Source organism: Protopterus annectens, chromosome 3.part1 (genome assembly GCF_019279795.1).
Source record: "Protopterus annectens isolate FY-2018-M chromosome 3.part1, PAN1.0, whole genome shotgun sequence".
Taxonomy (NCBI): domain Eukaryota; kingdom Metazoa; phylum Chordata; order Ceratodontiformes; family Protopteridae; genus Protopterus; species Protopterus annectens.
In genome coordinates, this window is record NC_056732.1 from 347341600 (window position 1) to 347350904 (window position 9305).

General features: G+C 40.5%; 1 long non-coding RNA gene across 1 annotated transcript in view; it reads left to right on the forward strand.

Annotated features, from left to right (window-relative positions):
- LOC122798852 overlaps window positions 1–8430 on the forward strand; it is a 210474-nt gene extending 202044 nt beyond the window's left edge. The window contains exon 2 of the long non-coding RNA XR_006364312.1: window positions 8065–8430. This is a non-coding gene — a long non-coding RNA (uncharacterized LOC122798852). The remainder of the gene's footprint in view (window positions 1–8064) is intronic.
- The last annotated feature ends 875 nt before the right edge of the window (window positions 8431–9305 follow it).

Genomic DNA, 9305 nt, shown 5'->3' on the forward strand with positions numbered 1-9305 from the left:
AGGAAGTGATGGGTATGTATGGTGTTAAACAAAGGAATGCAGAAGGTCAGATGGTAGTGGATTTTGCGAAAAGGATGGACATGGCTGTGGCGAATACGTATTTTAGCAAGAAGGAGGAGCATAGGGTGACATACAAGAGTGGAGGAAGATGCACACAGGTGGATTATATCTTATGTAGGAGGGCCAGTTTGAAGGAGATTGGAGACTGTAAAGTGGTGACTGGGGAAAGTGTAATTAGGCAGCATAGGATGGTGGTTTGTAGGATGACATTGGTGATCAAGAAGAGGAGGAGGAGTGTGAGGGCAGCACCAAGGATCAAATGGTGGAAATTGAAAAAGGGTAATTGTGAGGGGGAGTACAGGGATGAATTAAGACAGGGAATGGGTGGCAGTGAAGAGTTACCAAATAGCTGGGTAACTACAGCAGAGCTAGTAACGGAGACGGCTAGAAAGGTGGTTGGTATGACATCTGGACAGAGGAAGGACGACAAGGAGACATGGTGGTGGAATAAGGAAGTGCAGGAGAGTATACAGAGAAAGAGGTTGGCAAAGAAGAAGTGGGATTGTCAGAGAGATGAAGAAGGTAGACAGGAGTATAAGGAGATGAGGTGCATGGCAAAGAGAGAGGTGGTGATGGCTAAGGATAAGGCATATGAAGAGTTGTATGAAAGGTTGGACACTAAAGAGGGAGAAAGGGACCTGTGCTGATTGGCTAGACAGATGGATTGAGCTATGAAAGATGTGCAGCAGGTAAAGGTGATAAAGGATAATGAGGGAAACATACTCACAAGCCAAGAGAGTGTGTTGAGCAGATGGAAAGAGTACTTTGAGGGGTTGATGAATGAAGAGAATGAGAGAGAGAGAAGGTTGGATGATGTGGGGATAGTGAATCATGAAGTACAATGGATTAGCAAGGAGGAAGTAAGGATAGCTATGAAGAGGATGAAGAATGGAAAGGCTGTTGGTCCAGATGGCATACCTGTGGAAGCATGGAGGTGTTTAGGTGAAATGGCAGTGAAGTTTTTAACCAGATTGTTTAATGAAATCTTGGAAAGTGAGAGGATGCCTGAGGAATGGAGAAAAAGGGTTTTGGTACTGATTTTTAAGAATAAGGATGATGTGCAGAGCTGTAGTAACTACAGAGGGATTAAACTGATCAGTCACAGCATGAAGTTATGGGAAAGAGTAATGGGAAAGTGTAGTGGAAGCTAGGTTAAGAAGGGAGGTGATGATTAGTAATCAGCAGTATGGTTTCATGCCAGGAAAGAGCACTACAGATGCAATGTTTGCTCTGAGAGTGTTGACGGAGAAGTACAGAGAAGGTCAGAAGGAGTTGCATTGTGTTTTTGTAGACTTAGAGAAAGCATATGACAGGGTGCCTAGAGAGGAGTTGTGGTATAATATGAGGAAGTTGGGAGTGTCAGGGAAGTATGTAAGAGTGGTACTGGATATGTACGAGGGTAGTGTGACAGAGGTGAGGTCTGCGGTGGGAGTGACAGATGCATTTAAGGTGGAGGTGGAATTACATCAAGGATCAGCTCTGAGCCCTTTCTTATTTGCAATGGTGATGGATAGGTTGACAGACGAGATCAGACAGAAGTCTCCGTGGACTATGATGTTTGCAGATGACATTGTGATCTGTAGTGAGAGTAGGGAACAGGTGGAGGAGACCCTGGAGAGATGGAGATATGCTCTAGTGAGAAGAGGAATGAAGGCCAGCAGGACAAAGACAGAATATATGTGTGTGAATAAGAGGGAGGATAGAGGAATCATGAGGATGCAAGGAGTAGATGTGGTGAAGGTGGATGAGTTTTAAATACTTGAGATCAGTAGTTCAGAGTAATGGTAAGTGTAGAAGAGAGGTGAAGAAGAGAGTACAGGCAGGATGGAGTGGGTGGAGAAGAGTGTCAGGAGTGATTTGTGACAGACGAGTACCAGTAAGAGTGAAAGGGAAGGTCTACAAGAGGGTAGTGAGACCAGGTATGTTATATGGGTTGGAGACAGTGGCATTGACAAAAAGTCAGGAGTTTGAGCTGGATGTGGCAGAGTTAAAGATGTTAGGATTTGCACTGGGTGTGACGAGAGTGGACAAGATTAGGAATAAGCATATTAGAGTGTCAGCCCAGGTTGGAAGGTTTGGAGACAAAGCCAGAGAGGCAAGATTATGTTGGTTTGGACATGTGCTGAGGAGGGATGCTGAGTATATTGGGAAAAAGATGCTAAGGATGAAGCTACCAGGTAACAGGAAAAGAGGAAGGCCTAGGATAAGGTTTATGGATGTGGTGAGAGAGGACATGCAGGTGGTTGGTGTGAAAGAGCATGATGCACAGGACAGGAAGAAATGGAAACAGATGATCCACTGTGGTGACCCCTAACGGGAGCAGCCGAAAGAAATGATGATGATGACAATTTACTTTGCCACACACAAAGTGCTTCAGAACTTCAATCTTGACTGCAAATGCTGTATTGGTTTTCATTTCTGAATGTCGGAACTGCTTTCCCCCCAATTTCGGCACCTGACAATCACAGCCCCTAACATCTAGTTCCTCGGGAAGCCACCCACTTTGCTTCACCAAAGCTATGCCTTTGAACCCAACAGGACCATATATTGTTCACATAAAACTGCTGTATTTTCCTTTGTTACTTTGTCTTAGTGGTACTTATATTCTGCTGTCTGTTGTTGTTCCCACTCTGCCACCTGTTAGAGAGGCTTACATTCTTCTGTTTGTTGCATTCTCATGCTTGTTGTTGTTCCCACTCTGTCACCTGTTAGAGAGGCTTACATTCTTCTGTTTGTTGCATTCTCATGCTTGTACTAAGGCCTGTACTCTTGATGCTTGTTTATTCATTGTATTGGTTTACTCAGTCATGGCTGAAAAGAGTCCACAGACTAGTTCACGTACCGAGTTAACAAGATAAAATAAATAAACAGCTTTGTTGCATATTATTGTAAATGCTACCAGTGTAAAGAGTCATTTGCTAAATGTTTCAGATGACACTTTGTACTGCCAGCATTTAAAATAATATGTGGTAATGCTTTTCGTTTATTTTATCTTGTTAAACTGGTAAGTGAACTGGTCTATGGACTCTTTTCAGCTTATCTATGTGATATGCATTTGACAGAAAAACATAATTAAGTGGACCTGATCAATTAAACAGGATGAAAAAACAGATGCTGGGTGAAGTGAGAGGCAAGCCCACCACACTTCCTTTGTCAGGTGGGCTTTGCCTCTACACCTCCTTGACTATTATAACCTCATCTGATGATTTACTCCCCCAGGGTAAGTTATAATATCTCCAAGTCAACTGGTGAACTGTTTTGCTTAAAAATAACTCACTCTAGTGGGCATTGCTTACCCAAATAGAAACTCTTTCAGATACTGAAATTGGCAATACATAATGCCTTTGGTCCTGATAGTGCTTGTACACCACAGTCATCATAATAAGTGTCCCAACCCTTAGCAATACTACTGTGACAGATATGTTACACACAACTTGGACTGGAATTCTGCTCACTATCACCATTAATTCTACACATTAATGTCTCTCACCATACCAGGTCATCTAGGTCTGCACAGACACAGCAGTGATGAGAAGACTGGCATCACCATGCCAATTGCATGTGAACATGGACCATTCCTTCATTCTGAGTAGGATTATGGGTATACACAGGATTATTGTAGTTCCAAATTTTGCTCATCGTATGGGTGCTCATGGTTGGTATAGGCCTACTGTTAGTGGCTTACCGACATGTCCAGGAAGATGGACGGTACAGCAATGTTGCTGGTGATGAACCAAGTCATGTCCACAATAGCTAACAAGTACACTGTGTCATCTGTTGGTAGACAGTTAAAGATTCGACGGTTACTTTCAGGGTAGTATTAAGCAGGTATTACAGGTGCTCCAAAACATAAACATGCATTGCAGTTTTTAATCATCGTATATGAAATTATGCTATTCACAGATGGCTCAAAATCATTTTGTATTATGGTAGGCTCAGTTTCTCAACTGTGAGTCAGCCCATCATATAGGACGTTGTACCATGCCTAGTACACAAGCATCAGTTACATATTCAGGCTGAAGCATAAGCAACATCAGCATTGTTAATACATAACACGTATTGTATCCTTGGTTCTAAAGGTGCCTCTGCAGGTCCTAAATATTCTAGAGCCACCAGGACCACACCTTCCACTTGTTGAGGCACCCAATATCAGTGGTAGCATTGGCCAGTAGAGCCAGGATGTGTTTTTACATTCAGGTATGTCTTGTAACGGGTAACAGCTGTACTAAGTTTTAATCAATGTGATATGCATGCTGATGACATTATTTTTATTTATCCAGTATGCAGAAGTCACTTCTGAGGTAGTCAGTACAACTAGAGCAATGCTTTGGGACATGAAATCATTACCTGAGGACATCTCAAAGATATAAGCAGAACATATTAATGCTTAAGTTTGACAACAGAATTGTTGAGGGTGAAAAGCAGGTAGTACAGGACATACACCTGTAAGCAGTTGAGAAGACAAATTATTAGAGTGCCAGTCTTGTAACTGATCTGCACACACACACAGCCTGGCATGGTTGCCTTGGATCACACACATCTACATACATCAGCATCTGAGCATGACATTATTAGCAATGAGGATGGAGATACAGGCAGAGCAAGGGAACTGCACTGCTGCACTTATCCAGGACATCTAAAGTGTTTGTTTCAATGGCCAACACAGGCACCTAGTTTTGCTGGTCACTATTCTAAAAGAGGCAAAGCTGAGGGGAGACCAGGCTGGGGACTGGCAGTTCCATATGCAGGGTACTCATTATTGAGCTCCGTATATCCCTTTTGCATGTTAAAAGTGGGATCATGCAGTGATACAGATCTCACTGGCACCACTTCTCTATAAATGAGCTATCACCCAGTGCAGCACACTACTATGGCAATGAACCACTGTCAGTGGCAACTGTGCATGGCCAAGGTGTAACTATGTACAGGTCACCGCTGTGGCAAATGATCTACTATCATCTGTGCATGACCAAGGTATAACACAATGCAACACTCTGCTATGGAAAATCATCCATTATCAGCACTACTTCTATATAACAAAGCTATGACCTAGTACTACATATTAATAAGACAAACAATACCAGTGGATTTGGCATGAACCTTTAATGAGCACCATAGGTTTATGATGCAGTTGACCTGCAGGGGTGCTTGTACCAATACATTGCCATGTATTGGCATCTGTGCTAAAAGATATTCATTACTAGGGCCATGACTGGCATACCTCCCTTGATGTGCACTTATTGTCATCTAATGTCATGCATTATGTCTGTGTTCCTAAACAATTGCATCTGTTGCTTGCTTTGTATGGCTCTCCATTGAAACATCAGCACTCACAATGCCAAATTCCAAAATGCCAAAACAAAAAATGGAAAACTCAGGAGAAGCGTGAATTTCAAAAAATCACTCTTCTCTTTAAATCTTCTTCCTCCAGGAAGTTCTGACACAGACAAATAACTGGTGCCAGAACAATAGCCTAAAACTCAATGCATAAAATACATAATTATAGTCTTTGGGAATACAACCACCCCTGCAAATAACAACATTGATAAAACTCACCTAAAAGCAGACCCAGTGGTAAAGGACTTGGGAACTCAGGTTAGCAGTTACCTGAACTTTGATCACCATGTGCCCCTGGTAGTGAGAAAATCCTTTCATGTGGTGCATTGCATCCAGATCTAAGGAGATCATAGTCCCACTATACTCAGCCCTCATTTGACCAATAATCGAGTAGAATACACCCTTTGGCATGCAGCTTACCAGGCATTTGCAACAGTTGGAGTGGCCACAGAGGTCCCTCACTAAAAGAATATAAAGAGTAAAAAATATGTCCTTTGGAGGCCACCTCAAATCCCTGTCCCTGTACTCAGACTCCAACATACTACTGAGAGGTCTAAACTACAAGGCATTCTCCGATCCATGTTTGATGGATCTGCTACACATTTGCAAAACCAACAGCACTAGAATTACCTGATCTAAGTATATAAACCTTGTCTGTGACATGAACAAAGCATGTTGGAGGGAGAGGTATGTGTCTCAGAGATTATGCCTTCTCTGGAAAAGACTCCCCATTCATGTGAAACAGAGCTCTATAAGCCTACTCAAATGCAGTTTGGGCCAATGGATGGGAAGTCACAACTTCATCCTTGGCTGGTCACCTGTGGTCCTTATGGACAGGGGCAGTTTATAGATGCCCCAAGGTACAGGCATATAGTAAATGTGTTCTAGCCTATTGGCATTGGTAATTTAGAAGACTGGGCATGAATGGCTAGGCTTAAAAAGGCTCTAGGCCTTTTAGCCTAGTAACCTCTTATTTTATATTTATTTTATTTATTTATTTTACATTTGTTAACTGGGGGTGTCTGACTGAGCCAAAAAGGCCCTTTTTCAGCAGAGGCCCTAGGAGAAAAGTTCCACATAGAAAAATTACAGATAACATTTAGACATGATCAGTATACACACAAATTACAAAAGACATGTTTTTACAGTGGTATGCAGCCCATCAACAGTTACAGTGGAGAGAACAAACAAAAAATATTTAAAAATAAAGGTACTTAATAGATTTGTGGTGTACAGCTGAAATTTGGAACATAGGTAGAATACATACATAGTACACAGGTACGGTACATACTATGTTTTATTTTGTTTATGGGAACAACTCAGGAGTGCACGTCATTTTATTGTTTGCAAAATGGACGTAGGCACATCAAAGGGCACTAATATGGCATGTATTGCACAGAAATCTGCCACATGCTACACTGTATAGAGTTCCATTGCCACATGCTATACTGTATACAGTTTCATCGCCACATGCTATGTTGTATACAGTTCCATCACCACATGCTATACTGTATACTGTTATCCAGCACCACATGCTGTGCTGTATACAGTTCCATCGCCACATGCTATACTGTATACAATTCCATCACCACATGCTATGCTGTATACAGTTCCATCACCACATGCTATGCTGTATACAGTTCCATCGCCACATGCTGTATTGTATACAGTTCCATCAGATACTGCCAAAATGCAGCATCATGGATTTGCTGTGCCTCTTGTGAGACATATTCTAATGGCAGGATTTACTCTGTGTCCTTCTCTTCTTTATTCATCCATGCTTTGCTGCTAGTTAGGGATAGAATTCTATTCACATCTTGGAATTCCTAAGAATGTTAAACCACAATAGCTATTTTCTGCTACTGACACCGTCTATGCAAATACTTTTTAGTATATCATACAGAAAACAAAACAAACCTTTGGTCAGTGTTTTTAATTTCCCTAATGATTTTTCAATGCACTAGTGACTCTAAGTGAATTTACCATTTAACTCAGCTGCAGAACAAGACAAGGTATACATTCAACAAAAATATATTGAAAGAGCAAACTTTTACTGCTATGTTGGCTAAAGAATGCATTTACATTAAATAAAGCTAATAAAGCATGTATTGGAGAAGTTGTCATCTCACCATGTGACTCAACATTGTTCTTAATTCATGAGTATATGCAAGAATAATGTTAAATGTACCGAACATTTTACAGATATTGATATTCTGGCAAAATTGTATAGACACACTGACTGGTGGGAGAACACTTAAACACTCAGATAGGAAACACTTGGCTTACCAAAACTTCCTATTTTTTTATTCAATAAGTTGCAGATTTTGTACAACTAGTGATTTACTTTTGTACTGTGTGAATATTTGCCTTACGTTTTCCTATAGAAGCATCTTGAACTTCCTCACAATTGTTGACCACAGGACTTCCTCAGTCAGACATTTCTCTGAACCTGTGATTGCCTCTCTAGAGAAATAGTTGGTTTTCCTAGTAAGCAGACTGCTCTCTATTTTTCAACTTCCATTATTGTTTTTCCCTTCACATATTATGAAAAGTGCCTATAATGTAACTCTTTCTTTTTTGTCTCTCTTTATAGATCATCTAGTATAGGCATCGCTCTGTTTTGATGTCATGTTATGAATTACCTTTATCCTCTTTATGTTCTTATAGGATGTGATCTCCAGATCTGCAAAGAGTACTTCAAATGGATTTTCACGGACAGAAAAGAGTGTTAGAGGAACTACAAACATGCCATCTTGGGCTTCTTGATTGCTTCTTCAACAAAAAGCACCAAATGATGCTCACTGCTGGAATATAATCAAATGTCGATTGCTATAACCTCACATTTTAAGATGTCAGATTTTCAGCATGTTACTTTAAGACTAGGTGCAAAATAAAATGTGTGCTCTTTCTCCGGAAATGCGATGTAAGATACCACTAATGCACTCATGGGGAAACATTGTAACTCCATATTGATGCAATGTTGTTGATTTTTTTTCTTTGTATTTTTTAATGAGTTGATTTTTGGCACATTTCTATGCAGCCTGAATTCTTTTTAACTTATTGTTGAAGAGAAGCACACCAGCTGTACTTAGCACACCTTTGTATGTTAAAAGATGATTTTGTTTCCCTGAAAGGGATATTCCATCATGAAGTCTATTATATAATGTAGTGCAAGCCCATCTTGGATAATGGTCTGGGAGGTGACAAGCTGCATCATGTTTTTATCTGTGGTCCCAGTACACATACTTTTGAAGCTCTTGTGACAAAAGGTTCAAAGAATCAAGCAGAAAAGTGAAACCAGCATCACCCACAGGCAGATTATTTTTTTCAATTAATATGTAGGCTTGATAAGAAGAGACTGCTGAAGCCCATCTTAAGCAACTGGTCTGATTAGTTTTGTATTTGTGTTTGGTCAGATATCCAAGTATATTATTTTATATGATGCTAGATGGTGGGTTGGCCTTTGGCCTGATTGACCTTATTATGTTAACGAACTTGCTTGTTTGCTTTTGCATGTTTCTATTCGTTAAGACTTGCCTATGATAATGCTGTTACAGAGCTATAGTGCAATGTATACAACTTACATTCTTAGAAGAACAACAGAACTTAGAAAACTTTTGTGGAGATCGGTGGTGCTGATATTTGGTCAAGTGATAAGGTACGGACTTGAAAATAACCGTCTAGCATCTATAAACATAAGTCCTTTCAATGGGCAGGGTAGAGTGCAACTTGAATTAGGCATCATTAACAATCTGTGGAGAATAAATCCATGTAGAGGGGAAGGCAGTATGGTGAAGCATTTCTGTTTTGAATGTCTTACGTTCTTTAAATAATGTGAGAAAATTGAGTTCTAGAAATGGCATAAATCCTCATGTTGGGTTTGGTAGTAGAAAGAAAGAAACAAACCT